Raw genomic sequence first — 18,576 nt, 5'->3', positions numbered from 1 at the left:
GAATCGAATCAACTTATTAGAACTGAAATTAAGTCCAAAAGAACAGGGCCTTAAAGTTGTCATATGACCTAAAAGTAAGAGGAGAAAATGTGGGAAAATTAACCCAATACTCTATTAGTTGACCTTTCTCATTCTTCTATTACTCGATTATTATCCCTAAAGCATCTAAAATATTCATTCTCTCTCAAACACAAAAACCAACCATATTTCTCTTAAACTAATCCAACCCTAAATGCATCTTTTGTAAAATAAGCTCTAAATCGCCATTTCTTCATCTGTTCAACATAAAGGTAAGTTCTTTTACTTGTCTCGTTAATTTTTATGTTGGAATTTGTGGTTTATTAGAGATTAGGGTTGTTGATTAAAGTTACGTATTTTGATGGTTTGCATGTAGCAAATTTTGAATATTTACAGCATAAACAATATTTTGATTGCTTGCATATACCAGATTTTGATGTTTGATCAAAGAAATATGCTTAGATTTACATTAACTATATTTTCTGGTTATTTATTTGTATTTTTATTGTTAAAAAATGATAGGATGGCTGTTGTTTGGTTGGAATGTCATTACAAAGATAAGTCCTTTGATTGTGCCATTTATGATATTGATTTGCTCCAATTATTAGACCTAATTAGTGATTTTAGGGAGGAATCTATGAAGCAAAATATTCTTATTCCTGCTGTATACGATATGTATTACAAAAATGGGTGTAAGATATATATTAGGAGTGATGTGGATTTACTTAATATGTTTGATCATTTCACTGGGCATGAGACAATTCATATCTGGATTGAGGAAACAAGGAACCCTATCAGACAATTTGGAATGTTGCGTGAGTTACATAGAGTACAAAGGGAAGAAGCTGAAAGAAAATAGAGACAGCGAGAGGAGAGGGATAGAATGAAAAGGGAAGCTTTGGAGGTAGAGGCATTAAGCATAGATATTCATGTTGTTGATGTGGAAACAAATGAAACCATCTTTGTGAGAGTCTATGAATTTGAAGAGTTATCCAACGTAAACCCCAATGTTACACAATCTAATCCAATTCCTTCTCATAATACAATGCCCCAAAACTCGGAAAATGAGTCAAATCCCCAAAACTGTCCCACTAATAACAGGTTTACTTCAGACACTCCTGACAACCAAAACCCTCCTGAGAATGGCACAAATACTCAAAATGAGCCAAATTCACAAAATGACAGAAATAGGATAAATGAGACTCAATTTTCCCAAAATTGTCCCACTAATAACAGATTTATTTCACACATTCCTTATGAATATACAACACCAAACCCCTAAAAAAAATCTGCTCAATCACAAAGGAAAATCCTTAAAACTACAGCTAAGAGGAAGGGTGTGTATGTGCCTTCATTATCTGGTAAAGGTCATAGTGTGGATGAAAGTGGAACTACTGGTGACCTATACTGCTTAGATAAGAGGGGTTTTAAGGGGATGTAGGCCTATTATTGGTGTTGATGGGTGTCACTTAAAGGGGAGGTATAAGGGAATGCTCTTATCTGCCATCAGCTTAGACAGTAACAACAACATCTTCTTAGGGGGTGTTTGGTTGAGGGGTTTGGAATGGATATGAGTGGATTTGGGTAAATCTAGTGTTTGGTTGGCTTGTTTTGGAATGGAGTTAGATACCTGATGGATTCTAACTTCATTCCAACCCCCTAGAATCTCATACCTAAATTTTTCCCCAAGTTTCCAACTCCATTCCCCCATGGTATAAAAAATAAACATACCAAACAAGTCTAGAGTGGTATGGGGATCTCAATCCAAACCTCTATGGTATGAGATTCTAATCCATTCCATTCCACCTTCTTGAACCAAACGACTCCTATTAGTTGCTTATGCAATTGTTGGGAAAGAGAAGACTGATACATGGTCCTACTGTAACACCCCGACCCAAACCAGGTCGGGAGCGGTTACTTATGATAGCTCACCAGGCTGTGTACATGGCCCACAAATCAACACGGGTCCTTTATAGCGCATTTTGTCATCACTCATGCGCATCCCGGGAACCTTCCCAAGAGGTCACCCATCCTAAGACTACTCCCAGCCAAGCACGCTTAACTTTGGAGTTCTTTCGCATGGATGACCATAAAAGAAAGTGCACTTTGTTGATATGAGTAGTACTTCCAATTCCTTTAAACACTAGTCATTTAAGCCTATCATTGGACCTCTTCAATTACCGTGGAGTGTTACAATCACCCCCATACCCGCGAATTTCTCATTTTGACACTTAAAATTTATTTAACCGTTACTTACCTTACTTCATAATTTTAAATTATTTAATTTTATTAATTTTATTATTTTAAACACGATTTTTCTAAAAGTAATATCTTTAAAACTTAATTTATACAAAAATACGTATTTTAGTCGGATATTAATAATAATATTATTATTATAAATGATAGTAAACTTCCGTCTTAAATTATAGTAGGTTTAACACGAAATTCCGTCTAGCTATAGACCGTCACATTTTTACATATAACGCTTATTTATTCAGACCAATCACAAGTCCTACCTTTCTATTTATATAATTCCTTTTTACACCCCATTTATATAAGGAAAATGAGATAGTAACACCGGGTGTTACCGAAATTCAGTAACACCTAGTGTAGTTTAGTAACTTACCTTAACTTTTATTTATTTTTAATTATCTCCAAATTCAAACCCTTTTTTATTAATAAAGGGCAGATTAGGAAGTTTTTTTAAAAACTAAATATTGCAGTACTTTAGTTAACCTAATTACAATTGGGCACCAATTTGGCTGTAGAGTCTACAATCGCGGAAATATATATATTTTTTTTTTTGATAGATGAATCGTAGAAATAAATTGATGTAAGTTTTGATTTCTATGTCGCGGAATGACTTCATACATATTTACATCATTGAAGTTGTTCTCTCGATTGTTAATATGCAATTGTGTCTTTGAGAATTGATTGCTTGGGTTTTCTAATTACATGATTAGATGCAAACGATTTCAGATTTGTTTTTTGACAATCAATCATATATGGTGAAATTAACTCTGCAATACAAGTTTGGGAATAAATCAAATGTATTGTGTATTTGTGTTAATAGCTTCTATGAATATGTCAGTTTGATTACTCAGTAGTTGGCTTAACCATAATTCCAATTAGCAAAATTACTAGTAGAACCCTCAAAATTAGGCGTCACTTTGATCCCACAGACCAAACCCCTTCCCCCTCCCTTTATATTTCATTTCTTGCAGCAAAACAACAACGACAAGGCTGTAACACAAACAAAGCCATATAAACACCATTTTTCGATCTTTCAAACCCAGATTTCTCATCCGTTTCTCAACCTTTTTCCTTGATTTTTGTACCATTATCTTCCCTTTTCTTCCCTCCTCCTTTCAAGGTAATAAAGTCTTGTTTTTGTGGTGATTTCAGTTTGACCCGTCTCATGAAAGTTCTGATTTTTAGCTCTTTTATCTCGTTTTCTTTCCTCTAGTTGAAGAAACTGAAGACCCGGTGGAAGACTCAAGCTTTGGGGACCGTTTATTCGAAGAATAAGGAGCGTTTAAGGTAACAGTGATAGGTTACTCGACAAAATGTCGAAATTCCGTCTTATGGGTCATTTTATATACTCTTGTGTGATAAAGTTGGGTCCTTTGTGCTTTTCTCTTATTAATGGTTGAATGTGTCGGAATAATTGTTTTAGTGCATGGGTTTTATATGTGAAATTCCGTCACAATTTGTGCTAGCTTTGGACCGTGTTTACTCAGTAGAATGGTGGGTTGTTTGGTCGAGATTGGAACACTTGAATGCTTGAAATTATCGTGTTAATTTCCGTCTTAAAACTTGTCCTTTTCAGATGCCTGAGTTTATTGCCTTTTCCTGATTGATTGATATATAATTCAATAAGCTTGTAGCATACAGTCATATACCCATCCATTTGTGCAATTTACAACTCAAGTGAACTCGTGTTTTTAAATGTTACTCCCTCTGTCCCGGTCATTTGTTGTCCTTTTCCATTTTGGGGTGTCTCAATCATTTGTTGTCCTTTCTATTTTAAGAATGAATTTGATGAGTAATTTGATCATTCACATTCAATTTATTCCACTTGTCATTTAGTCATTGGCCCCCTCCTCTTTCCTTGGTCTTTTTAAAGTACCATGGAAAGTTGCCTAAATGACTAAAGGATGCCAGTAAAAGAATTATGCATTTTGATAAAACCAAACTCATTTTCTCTGTTCTGAAAAAAATGTGGACGTCAATCATCTGCCTGCCATTATGACTAGATGAAGCTGCTCAAAAATGTGAAAAAGGGGCTGTGAGTCAGTCTTATACACGGTTTTTGGTCAATGTTTGGTTGGTGGTTCGAGCCAACTCTCTTACTTCCGTCTCAAGTATATATCCAAGTATGATATGGGTCCTTTGTATGGTTAATTTCCGCCTTGTAATATGCTTAAAAACTTGTCTTAAGACGGCTTCACAAATTGTCTAGAAACCATGTATATAGGTCGTGTATGGGTGATTTTCTTGGACTGTTTTTGAGTCGATTTCACGGACGATTTGAACCAATTATTTAATTTCCGTCTCGTGCGAATATCCATGTGTGTAATGGGTTAGTGGTATGTTAGAAATTCCATTCTTTTTATGTTTAAAATTTCGTCTTAAGACGGTCACAAAAGAACTTTATAAATCGTAAAAATGGACTTTGTCGAGCAGTTTTCGCGGACTGTTTTGACGGGCTTCTATATGTTAAATTGAACCAACTTTCTTGCTATTGTCTCAAGTACATGTACATATTTGGATTGGGACTTTTGTACGGGTGAAATCCGTATTGGTTTGGCCTAGGAAACCGTCCTAAGACGGCTGGACAGTAGGGATTGGCTGCATCTTTTTGTTGCTTTGTACTCTGTTCTGTGTAGCTGGTTGTTCTGTGCAGGGACTGTGACCAGGCCTTGCAGGCCGTGGCTGAGCCATGTCGAGGGTACAACCAGGCCGTGGCTGGGCAGGTGCCGGCCATGGCTAGGCCGTAGTCTTGGTTAGATTAATTTTGACCGTGAAATACGTGTATTCGGCCTTAATTCATTTAACTTCCGTCACATACTTTTGCATCCTAAATTGTTTTCCTACCGCCCATTTATATTTATATTTCTCACATTAATCATAAATGTGGAGTTTATTATTTATTCAAGTCAAAATTTGATGAAATGTCTCACTTACCTATAATATGAATTTTTAATCCATTCATTCTCATTCATTTATCGTATCTCAAATATGGGTGAATTATTCTACTTATTTAATTAAACTGAGTCATTTATAATTGGATGCTTGTTTTGCTTATTATAAATGGTCCATCTCCGTTTGTTTACATTTTTATTCAAGTGACAAATATTGAAGAAATGGGTTACTTATTCTTATTCATGATTATGATTTGGCATGAAATGTCTCACTTGGATTATTATCGGTTCATTACATGTAATAGTCTCTTTCCAAGTTGATTCGTATCGCTTGGTTCAGTCTTATTCTTATGATAATGCCTTTATGCTATACCGTATTGCTTGACTTATCTTTACGCCTCTTTCGGACTGTCCTGCCGATTGTGGGTTTAGCTCATATCTTCCGCCTCTTTTGACCTCCCGCCGATTGTGGGTTCTTGATTTCCAATTTAGGGTTCGGGTCTTGGATGCGGACTGTCCTACCGCTTGTCGAATCGGGAACTGTGCTGTCCCGAGAGTCTGGCCAGATTTAGACTAGGACTGAGTCTTGGGATTACCATTGTCGTCCTACCAGGGGAATTATATATTGATATATGAGTAGTAAAGGTCTTGCTTGGTTATAGATATTGGTATTTGTCTTTCTTGTGTTGTTTGTCTTGGTCCTATCGGATACTAGGGGTGAGCTATAAGCCCTCTAATTGCGATATGATCGTCGGGATTGATGTTCCCATCCGTTCTTATGGTGAGATGCAAGCCATAAGTATGAATGTGACATTAGTAGCCACGTCCGTACAATGATTGCTAAGTGGTTTTTCCAAATAATGGCTACGTTTTTGTTCTTGTAATTTGTATTGGTTGATCCGTTACCTAACTGTTTCACATGATTCGGATTCTAATCTCATATCTATGTTGTATTTCCTTGAAATGCGTGCTTTTGTATAAATAACCGTATTCTTGTCTTTCATATTATTTAATTGTCTCACATGATCAGTTAAATCTTTATTATGCTAATGTTGGTCTATCTTGTTCCATCTCAATTATTTGCCATGTTTTACATATAACCTTGATATTCTTATCTTTTGTATGCATCTTATATGACTTACCTGTTTTAGTTCCTTGTTATGTTCGTTTTGACATTTTGTGGCTGGGAGAACCTTGAGTTACTCCCCACTGTCTATGGCGTTCATGTTTACATGAATGACAGATATTAGTGGTGCATTCATAGGGTGAAGACATGTGTGAGTTAGCAAGCACTTTGGCCTAGTAGTTGGTTTATTAGGATTGCTTAGATTTACCTTTTATTGTATTGTCATTCGAGGGATATATTTTCCCTCACCTTGACTATCACGTTTGTATAATTTAAACTTTATTTCCGCATTCTTTATTTATGTTTTGGATTTTAATGAATCCGCGCTTTAAATTTTAAAAGTTTCGAAAATTTCCTAATTTCCGCTTGAATTTATAAGTTATATTTTCCGCTATATCGCGGGGTGTCACACCTACTTTTTTAGGAATTTGAAAGTTGCATTCCAACAAGGGTGTGTCAAATGGGATTGGACATTCATCACTGACAGAATGAAGGGTGTTGAGAAAGCATTAGATAAAGAGTTCCCTCAAGCTACAATGAGGATTTGTGCACAACACTTATACTCAAATTTCAAAGAAAAATTTCAGATATTGCCTGTGACCACCAACTGCAGTCAATCCAACATATTTGTATGTGTATAATAAGATGTTGGACAAGATGGGAGGTATGTCACCAGCAGCTGTATGGTACTTGTTAAATGTGCCACAACGATGGTCCAAGCACCACTTTGATCCAGATATTGCATGTGACTACAATACATCTAACTTTGTAGAGTCATTCAATGTTCTGATCAATGATTTAAGGGAGAAACCAATACTGGAACTAATGGAAGGGATAAGAACAAACTTCATGGAAAAATTTGCTGAAAGGAAAGACTTGAGTGAGAAGGTGAAAATGAATGGTTCAACCCTATATGCTGATGGTATACCTGAAACAAATTATGAACACTCTAGAATTTATGGGGCAATCAGAGGAGGTAATGGTGAATTTGAGGTGCATGAAGGTAGCTCAAGGTTTCTTGTAAACCTCTTAACTGGTACATGTTTGTGTGGAGAATGCCAAATCACAGGATTTCCTTGTAAGCATACTTGTAGAGCTATATGATACGAAATAACAGCGGAAGTAAAATAAATGAGATAAATGATTAACGAACTAGACCTATAGTTCGGTAATCGTGAGCCAAATCAAGACCTATTGATTCGAGACTCGAAGAACCACGCAAGAAATCGCGATTACTCTGCTTTCGGTTTCCAATTACAAATCGGGAATGAACCAAATTCCAACCCAGTTTTTTGTGCCGAGAATTCAACATGTTTGTCAGTGTTCGTGGATTGGGATTAATTGAATGATTGCCATCAAATGCCTTGAAGAATGCAGCCAGCCATTCCTTGAATAAATGATCATTTTCCTACCTTATTTTCAGTTTAATCAATTGCCTTAATTATCATTGTATTTCCTAGTTTGCTTTCATTAATTTCTGGCTTTTCATACTCTGTTGCAATCGGCTATTTATAGCCCCTATCATTTGTAATTTGATATTCATTGAATAAAAAAACAAAAACACGGTGTTTACTTTTCTCTCAAATTGTTGCGTGCAATTTGTTAACTTCGTAAGATCGCGATTTCTTGCGTGGTTCTTCGAGTCTCGAATCAATAGGTCTTGATTTGACTCACGATTACCGAACTATAGGTCTAGTTCGTTAATCATTTATCTCATTTATTTTACTTCCACTGTTATTTCGTATCACTATATATGCTAACAAGGAAGAACTAGTCCATTATTTGCATGGTTATTACACTGGTCAATGCTATAGGCTGACTTATGTAGATCATATGCATCCATTACCACATAAGGACCATTGGCCAACATTTCAATTTCCTGAAATTTTACCACCAGTCCAAGAGAAGGGAATAGGAAGACCAACAAGAAAAAGGAAAAGAAAGCCTGATGATCCAAAGAAAAGGAAAAGCAAGAGAACAACTACCATTACTTGTTCCATTTGCAAGACATATGGTCATAATGCAAAGTCATGTAAAAGAGGTCCTACGGCAAAACAAAAGAAGGTTGTTACTGCTAGTGAAGGTATTGGAGGTGCTGCTCCAACAAGTGGAAGAAGTCGTAAAAGAACAAGAAATGTTGGAGCTTCATCAAGCCATCCTTAGTTTGGTATGTTATAGTTAGTGACTATCTTTTAGTTTTAAGTTTATATTTTGATCAATTCGTCTTTTAGAAGTTAGAGTCAGTCCTATTCTGATGGGTAACGTTTTGCTAAGTCAATTGCTAGTTTGAAATTTGAAATAAGTAAGATTATAGAAAAACATTGAACAATCATGATGTAAACTCAAGTGCTTATGAAGAAGCAATATTTTGATATATAAATCATCACTTCTAACTGGTACATGTTGTTGATCCTACATTCTCTTTATTTGTTATCTTTTAGTACAACAAATAATAAAAACATATACATGATTAATGCAACTTTGATGCTAAAGTTCAGAAATTTTGACAATTCTTGAATTATCTTCTCTTGCTCCGTCATATTTGTCTTCATATCTTGTGCTATCTTCTCCAACTGTTGGTTTAATACTTGTTCAACTTCATCCATTGCCCTAAAATGGTTTGTTGCTTCACTTTTAACTTTGCACCATTGAAACCATCCACAATAATCACATTTATGGTACAACTTGAATGGTTTTGTTGTAGTAGGTCTAGATGCTCTTATTTGAGATCTTATATTGCATCTTGGACAGATTTTGTTTTCCACTTGAATTCCACTATTTGAAGATATGCTTGTATGAGACATATTAATTGTTTGTTTTGGTGGGTTTAGTGTATTTATTTGGTGATAAGCTTCTATAGAATGCTGCAGGGTGCTCTAATTTTATACAGAGATTCCAACGGCTAGTTTGGTAAGATAGCTATTGGTCTTTGTTTGCTACAAACAAGGCACCATGTGCAGTACAATATACTTCAGGGGTACCATATGCAAAACAATTGCCATGTCAGACAGAATCACCAACTAACTTTCACACGTCATCATTATTTATCATAATTTATATTCTGTTAAATATTTGATCACGGTGGACCACTAAATATTAGTACAAGGTTACATTGTGCATGAACTTAAATTCTTGGATACCACGTGAAAAATGGCATACTTCGAGGGTACAACGTGAATTTTCCGAATCTTTTATTCCCAGTATAAATAGAAATTCATGTAATATTTTCAGGCATGATAACTTATAGTAACTTATACTAGTTAGCGTATTCCATATCTTTGTCCCATTAAGCTCATTCATGAGCCAAACTCTTACAACTCTCCGGGACATAACATAGATGTAGTATTACCTAAATGAGTACTCTAATATGAATAACATGTTCCCTACTTCCACATGTTTGATTTAGTGCAGTTTTGCGAACCAAATACATACATAGCAGGATGTTATAATCCAAAGCCCAAATATGTGCTTCCCAATTTTGTGATTGGATAACAAATTGAACTCAGAGTTCCTGGTGCAAGGGTGTGCAAACTCAATAAATTTCTATATAAGCTTAACCAGGGATCCAAACAGTGGGGGTTTGTGAGTCGCTCAACCACTCTTATAAATGCAGGTTATAATCAGTTTTATATTGATTATTCTCTGTTGGTAAAAAGCAGTAAGACATACATCACAATTGTCTTCGTGTATGTTGATGATATGGTGATTGTAGCAAATTATCAAAATGATATTAGGCCATTAAAAGCAATTCCTAGTTAGAATTTTAAATGAAGGATCTTGGAGCATTATCTAATTTCCTAAGCTTGAAAATCATTCACGCACCTAAGGGTCTAGGGGATTGTTTGTGTCAAAAAAAAAAATACCAATGACATGATACAAGAGTTTGAAGTATAAAAGAAGAGGGTTGTAAGAGTTTTTGTAGATGCTCACATCAAACTTGAGGCTAATAAGGGTACTCGATTGTCCAATACAGAGAAGTATAGAAGACGTATTGGAAAGCTCATATAATTGATTATATATAGACTAGATATATCCCTTTCTGTACATCATTTGAGACAATTTATGCAACAACCAACATTTGACCACTGACAACTTATTGCGATTCTAATTTGGCATCTTACCGTTACTCAAGAAGACCTCTATTTGAGTTTTGCATCATTCCAAGAGCTCACCAATTTCTTGGAAAGCTAAAAACACAAAGTGTGGCTGCCATATCATCAACTAAGGTAGAATATAGGGCTATGACACTCACTACATGGGAAGTCACCTGGTCAATGATTTTTCTCAAGGATTTAAAAATCTATTCACTACTGCCCTAAAATGTGAAACCAAACAACTTTATCTATGTTGTAAATTCAGTTCATCATGAAATGCAGACCAAACATATTGAACTAGCCACGCAAGGAGTGGTGCATCCGGCTTATGTACCTGCTTAAAATCAAGTTATTGACATCTTTACTAAACCTCTTTCAATAGCACACCATCAAAGACTAATGCACAAACTGAGAGTGATGGAAGCACAACATCCACACCTTGAATGAGAGTGTAAAAGGAATGAAAATGAGAATGCAAATTTCATATACTCAAAGTCTCATGGGGAACATGATACTCACAAATATGTTTTGAGAGTTGGTAATATGAGCTGTAAAATAAGAGCATACTGTCCTTTCTATCGTGTCTTCTTGTAAGGATCATTCTAGAGTATTATGTTTACCTAGTATAAATAAAATGTAAGATCATATCATGTAATTCATTTACAAAAACATATGACCGAAGAGCAGGACACACCGACACAACTCAACCAAACACCAAAACCAATAGGTAGATTTCTACCAGGGATGGGGGAATGGGCGAGGGGAAGGGGAGCCATCCCTGGGTTGCATGTGAGGCATTCAATGACAGGACAGAGAATCGTATTATCGGAAAAGACAAAAAAACAAACCAGGAAGACAGCCAACAAGATCGTCGGACGGTCCAATCAGAACCCGAAAGCCGTCAAAAGACCGAAAGTCGAGGTCCAAAACGAGGGGAAGGAGCCAACGATGAAGTGCGATCGATCACCGGAGATATGCCTTGGGATTAGGGATGACAGTGGGTCGGGGACCCTAACAAGATCCTGAGGGTCGGACCCTAATGGGTCGGGTATGGGTCTCATTTTTTCAGACCCAATGGGTATGGGTTGGGTATGGCTCTTAAGAAAATATTTTGGGTTCGGGTCCGGGTCTAAGTTATGAGACCCATACCCGACCCTTAGACCCTTTATTAAAAAAAAAAAAATCAAAATCACAATTTTTCTGAATTCATACTGGCAGACTGTAGAAACCCAACTAAAGTCTCTTTATTTTCCCTCATCCCATATAGTGATAAAACTCAACCAAACTCTTCTGACAATACCACCACTGACACAAGAAAATCACCACCACAGCATTGATACGCGACTGACAACCACCTCTCTAATAGACGGCGACCGACAACCACCATTAACGGCAGCTTAATAAACTCATAATGTTAAAGTAGTATGAAGTTTTTTTTTTAATATTATAGACCCCATAATTATTAATCTTGTTACTAAAGTGGCTGAAACTCGGACCCACGGGTAGACCCAGACCCTACCCTTACCCATAGGGTCCGGGTATGGGTCCTCAAATTTTAGACCCTTGTGGGTCTGAGTCGGGTACGGGTCCAAAGGGAAAATCTCGGGTCCGGGTCCGGGTCTAGGTGGACCCTACCCATTGCCATCCCTACTTGAAATGACCCCAAGGCCTTTCTTTATAGCTGGCAAAAAAAAAAAAAAACATATGACAAAACAGCTGCATGCACGCAATGTGTATGCTTTAAGATAGTTTGTCTTTTAAATTTAATCCACCTTTTTTGTTTTTGTTTTTTTACTTTTTTATGTTTTTATTCAAGACCTAGCCCTTATATCCTTATTTAACCTATTAGTGAACATATATTTAACCGAACAGAATTGTTGGTATGATGCCAGGAAAAGCCATGTTTTTTGGTTTTTTGGTTTATACTCTCTCCCACATCGGTGAGGAGGAGAGTTAGATATGTGTTTATATTGCCTTTGGTCCAATAGTGGGTAAGAGATTGGACCAAGGAGGCTTTTGTGGTGATTGTTGGGCTTGTGGGTTTGGGTCCAAACACATACACGCGCGCGCGCGCCGGTCCGGCTCGAGCCCGGGCTCGGGCTTGGGTAGAGCACCTGCGGTGCGGGCCAAAGGCCCTCTTTTATCTTATCTTTTTTGGGCCTGGCTTGTGTGTGTCTTTGGAATCCTATAACGGATCTCAGTCAAATAATATCTCTGTGATTAAGGAGATTTATTCTCCATTAATCTCGTTTGACTGTCATTAAGGGGATTTATTGTCTCCTTTATTTCCTCCGGTTTTTTTGCCTGTAACAGCTCTTTTTTCTACTATAAAAAGAGCTGTTCTCTCATCACTTATACACACAATTCTTATATCTCTCTTATCTCTCTCAAATATGATATTCATCTGTTTCTGAGTAATTTATGGGTTCGTTTCTGTTTGTTCCAAGGCTCTCATACACGAGTGGTTGTGTACGGGTGTCGCAGTGTTAACCTTGGGGAACTACCGACGTGAGACGATTACCACCACGGTCGTGCCGATATAGTTTTCAAGTCAGTGGCCTCCATACCACGGCGCTGCAATTTCGTTTTCGATAAGTCTATTTCTGTCTCTTGTCTCGTTAAAAGTTTCTGTTTGTTTTACATTGTTACGAATTATCATTCCAACAATTTGAAAACTATATAATTTGTCGTAACAATGGCTGCCGTCTCAAACAAAATTCTGTCTGAATTGTCGAAATTGGAACCCTTAGACGGTATGAGCTACAAAAGATGGTCTCAGAAATTGCTTATGTATTTTGAACAATTAGAAATCGACTATGTTTTATTTTCTGACCCTCCTGCTGGTGTTACCGCTGCTAGTGTAGAATCTACCCCACCTTCGTCTGTTGCTATTAAGTCGAATGCGGAGACTATTAAGAAACATGATAAGGATAACAAAACTGCTAAGTTCCATCTCCTTACTCATATGTCGAATACCCTCTTTGATTTATTTTCGGTCCATAAATCTGCTAAGACTATATGGGAATTGTTAGAGAAAAATATGGGGTGACGATGCGGGTAAGAAAAAATATGTTGTCGGGCAGTGGCTTGGGTTTCAAATGGTAGATGACAAACCAATTATGGACCAAGTTCATGTTTATGAGAACTTGTGTGCTGATGTCACTAATGAGGGAATGAAACTAGATGAAATTTTCTTGGCTAATGTTTTGCTAGAAAAATTTCCCCCTTCCTGGAATGAGTATAGGAACCATTTGAAACATAAGAAGAAAGATTTGTCCCTTCAAGAGCTAGTAGGCCACATGAGGACTGAAGAAGTTAATCGTCTGAAAGATAAGTCAGTCCAATTGTCTCTTACTACTGTCAAAGCCAATCTTGTTGAAACTGGTGGATCTTCAAAAGAAGATAGGTTCAAGGGTAAGGGAAAGGCTAAAGCTGGTCAGGGTCAAACCAAGGGTCAGAATGCCAAGAAAGATGGTCAAGGGAAATTCACCAAACCTGCCTCAAAGATCCGAAACCAAATCGGTTTGCTATGTTTGTGGGAAATCGGGTCACAAAGCTTATCAGTGCCCTCAAAAGAAAGTTGTTTTTGAAGCTAATGTTCTTTGAAAAGGATGATATTATTCTTCTTTGTAGTGGTTGAGGCTAATCTGGTTGCAAATGCTAGTGATTGGATTCGGATACGGGGCTTCAAGGCATCTTTGTGCTAACAAAGATCTCTTTCTTGAATTTGAAGATGTTCTTGATGGTGAATGTGTCTACATGGGTAACTCTTCTTCTTCTTTGTTATCACGGCAAAGGCAAGATCTTTTTCAAACTAACCTCGGGAAAACTCTTGCTTTAAATAATGTTTTGTATGTTCCTACTTTGCGTCGAAACCTCGTGTCTGGTGCCTTGCTAAACAAAGCTGGTGTGAAACTTGTTTTTGAGGCTGACAAGGTTGTAATGTCGCGCAATGGGGACTTTGTGGGCAAGGGTTATCTCTGTGGGGTTTTATTTATTTTGAATGTTGATTCTCCTATCATTAATAATAATGCTTCTACTTACGCTTATATTCTTTGAGTCTATTGATGTTTAGCATGGTAGATTAGGTCATGTGAATGTTGATTCGATTAAAAAGCTCAAATCTATGTCGCTTATTCCTTCGTTATCTTCAGAAACTCATGAGAAGTGTCCTAGTTGTGTCGAGGCCAAATTTGCTAAGAAACCTAGTAGACCTATTACAACTAGACAAACGAGTCTTCTTGAGTTAATTCACACCGACCTAGCTGACTTCAAAAACACCATGAGCAGAGGTGGTAAACATTATTATGTCACTTTTATTGATGATTTTTCTAGATATACCAAAGTATATTTGCTTAGAAATAAAAGTGAAGCTGAAGACATGTTTATAAAGTTCAAAACTAAGGTAGAAAATCAGCTTGATAGGAAGATTAAAAGAGTCAGGTCCGATCGAGGAGGAGAGTATGGCTCTGGTTATTTAGTAGATTTTTGTGAGAAAAATGGTTTAATACATGAAAAGAGCCCACCATACTTACCTCAATCGAATGGTGTAGCTGAATGTAAAAATAGAACTTTGAAAGAAATGATGAATGCTATGCTTTTAAGATCTGGCCTTTCAGATGATATGTGGGGGGAAGCGGTGCTTTCAGCTTGTCATATTCTTAACATGGTACCTCATAAGAAACTAGACAAGACACCCTATGAGATGTGGAAAGGTTATGCTCCTAACTTAAGTTACCTTAAAGTGTGGGGGTGTTTGGCTAAAGTAGGCTTACCTAGCTTTAGGAGGCCAACCATTGGACCTAAGACTTATGACTGTGTTTTCATTGGTTATGCTCAAAACAGTTCTGCTTATAGGTTCATGTCTTTAAGTGACAGTCTATATCGAGGCTAGAGATCTTTGAGTTTTTTGAGCGGTATTTCCTTTGAAGAAGGAAACAGATTATCACTACCCGATGCCTGTTGTTTCTTTGTGCTGTTAACCCTACTTGTGAGTTCTATGCATGCGAGTACTAGTACTTACGTGGATCATGCGGTTGAGCCAAGAAGGAGCAAAAGGCCCAGAATTGAAAAGAGCTACGGGAGTGATTTCATCAGAACTGTTGCTATCAGACTTCACTTATCTGAAATCGCAGGTGATATTTGTGCTTTTGATGAGCTTGTTTCTACTTTTTTAATAGAAGATGATCCAAAAACATATGATGAGGCTATGAGATCTATAGATGTTGTTTTTTTGGAAAGAAGCTATTAAAAATGAACTAGATTCTATTGTTTCTAATCAGACTTGGGAGTTAACTGATTTGCCTAAAGGTAGTAAACCCATTAGTAGCAAATGGATCTTTAAAAAGAAAATGAGACATGATGGAACAATAGAAAGGTTCAAGGCCAGACTTGTGGTGAGGGGGTTTACACAAAAGAAAGATATTGACTATTTTGATACTTACTCACCTGTGACTAAAATTTCCACCATTAGAACTCTTGTTGCTTTGGCTGCTATTCATGATCTTGTAGTACATCAGATGGATGTAAAAAAATGCTTTTTTGAATGGTGATCTAAATGAAGAGATCTATATGTTGCAACCTGAGGGGTTTGTGGTAAAGGGTCAAGAGAGTAAGGTGTGTAAACTGAGAAAATCACTATATGGTCTTAAACAAGCACCTAAACAGTGGTATGAGAAATTTCACAACACTTTGACAGACGATGGCTATATAACTAACAATTCTGATTCGTGTGTCTATTCTAAAATGTTTGGATCAGATTGTGTGATTATATGCTTATATGTTGATGACATGTTAATTCTTGGTAATAATTTATCTGTTGTAAATAAAACCAAACAATTTTTGTCATCACGGTTTGAGATGAAAGACTTAGGAGAAGCTGATGTTATCCTTGGAGTTAGAGTTGTGAAAACCCCAAGTGGTATATCCCTTAGTCAATCACATTATGTTGAAAAAGTGTTGAAGAAGTTTAACAGTTTTGATGTTACACCTGCTAGAACTCCTTATGATGCTAGTATATCTTTGTGTAAGAACTTGGGTGATAGTGTCTCACAAGAAGAATATGCTAGAATTATAGGAAGTGTGATGTTCCTCATGAATCGTACTCGACCAAACATTGCTTATGTTGTTAGTAGGCGAGTAGATATACACATAACCTTGATCTTGCCGAGCATTGGAATGCACTTCGTCGTTTACTTAAATACGAAAGGAACAGGTTGATTTGTGTTTGCATTGTGGTAAATTTCCTGCTGTGTTAGAAAGATATTGTGATGCAAATTGGGTTGCAGGTAATGATGAAATTCATTCCACTAGTGGTTATGTGTTCACCTTGGGTGGAGGAGCTATATCGTGGAAGTCTGCAAAGCAGGACTTGTATAGCTAGCTCTACCATGGAATCGAGTTCGTTGCTCTTGAGTTGGCGGTCAAGAAGCAGATTGGTTGAGGAACTTACTAGCAGACGTGCCCATGTGGGGAGGACGGGTTGCACCGAGTCTCCTACTATGTGATAGTAAAGCGACTATCGGTGTTGCTAAGAATAATGTCTATAATGGTAAGAGACGACATATTCGAATCAGGCACGGTGTGGTAAAACAACTTCTGAAAAATGGAGTAATTGCTTTGGACTATGTGAAGTCCGAATGTAATCTTGCCGATCCCTTTACTAAGGGGTTAACAAGGAGAGTAGTCCTTGACATGTCGAGGGGAATGGGGCTTAAGTCCTTAAATCAAGTTTGAGTGTGATACTTGATGGACTCTATAGCTCATTCCTATGGCATTTGATATCCATAGCCAATTTTGGTGGTGCTTTGAGACGCACTTGATGGATTGTGTTTTTATATGAGGTTGGACTTTGTCCTTAATAGCTCTTATGAGAAGTGCTAATGAGAAGCACTTGAGCTACCTTTGGGGGTGTGATGGTTCAGCCACCATCTATGTAAGAATATAAAAATTCTCACTAGAGCACTCACCTAAACCAGGGTAAACGCAAGGCTTTAAAAGCGTTGCACTTGAAATCGCGGAGCAATACAGTCTTTGAAGGTATGATATGTGTTGTGGGGGAATCAATGACCGAAGACCGACAAGGAATTCAAATCGAAAGATATTCTCTTGGTGAAAGTAAGTTGTTACCTCATTTCACTAATACGTCAATTCAAGTCGAAAGACATTGAACGTTTAAGTATCCAGTCCTTCCTTACCCAGAAATTTCTCTTTAGCTTTTCCTTATCATCAGTGGGGGATTGTTGGTATGATGCCAATAAAAGCCATGTTTTTTGGTTTTTTGGTTTATACTCTCTCCCACATCGGTGAGGAGGAGAGTTAGATATGTGTTTATATTGCCTTTGGTCCAATGGTGGGTAAGAGATTGGACCAAGGAGGCTTTTGTGGTGATTGTTGGGCTTGTGGGTTTGGGTCCAAACACACACACGCGCGCGCGCGCCGGTCCGGCTCGGGCTCGGGTTTGGGTAGAGCACCTTCGGTGCGGGCCAAAGGCCCTCTTTTATCTTATCTTTTTTGGGTCTGGCTTGTGTGTGTCTTTGGAATCCTATAACGGATCTCAGTCAAATAATATCTCTGTGATTAAGGAGATTTATTCTCCATTAATCTCGTTTGATTTGTCATTAAGGGGATTTATTGTCTCCTTTATTTCCTCCGTTTTTTTTTGCTCATATGACTCTTTTTTCTACTATAAAAAGAAATTGTTTCTCTCATCACTTATACACACAATTCTTATATCTCTCTTATCTCTCTCAAATATGATATTCATCTGTTTCTGAGTAATTTCTGGGTTTGTTCTGTTTGTTCCAAGGCTCTCATACACGAGTGGTTGTGTACGGGTGTCGCAGTGTTAACCTTGGGGAACTACCGACGTGAGACGATTACCACCACGGTCGTGCCGATATAGTTTTCAAGTCAGTGGCCTCCATACCACGGCGCTGCAATTTCGTTTTCGATAAGTCTATTTCTGTCTCTTGTCTCGTTAAAAGTTTCTGTTTGTTTTACATTGTTACGAATTATCATTCCAACAATCTCCAAGTAACTATTGAAAGTTAAAACACTACCGCGATAACTATTGCATTTTTACGTTTGAACAACCACGGACAAATATTGCTTCTATGTTTCATTGTATTTCGCTTTTTTTTTTTTATTATTATTTATTTTCCTAGACGTCAACTCTTAATATTATGAGAACACT

The sequence above is a fragment of the Silene latifolia genome, chromosome 1 (genome assembly GCF_048544455.1).
Source record: "Silene latifolia isolate original U9 population chromosome 1, ASM4854445v1, whole genome shotgun sequence".
In the NCBI taxonomy this organism is placed as follows: Eukaryota; Viridiplantae; Streptophyta; class Magnoliopsida; order Caryophyllales; family Caryophyllaceae; genus Silene; species Silene latifolia.
This window is presented reverse-complemented; position numbering follows the sequence as displayed.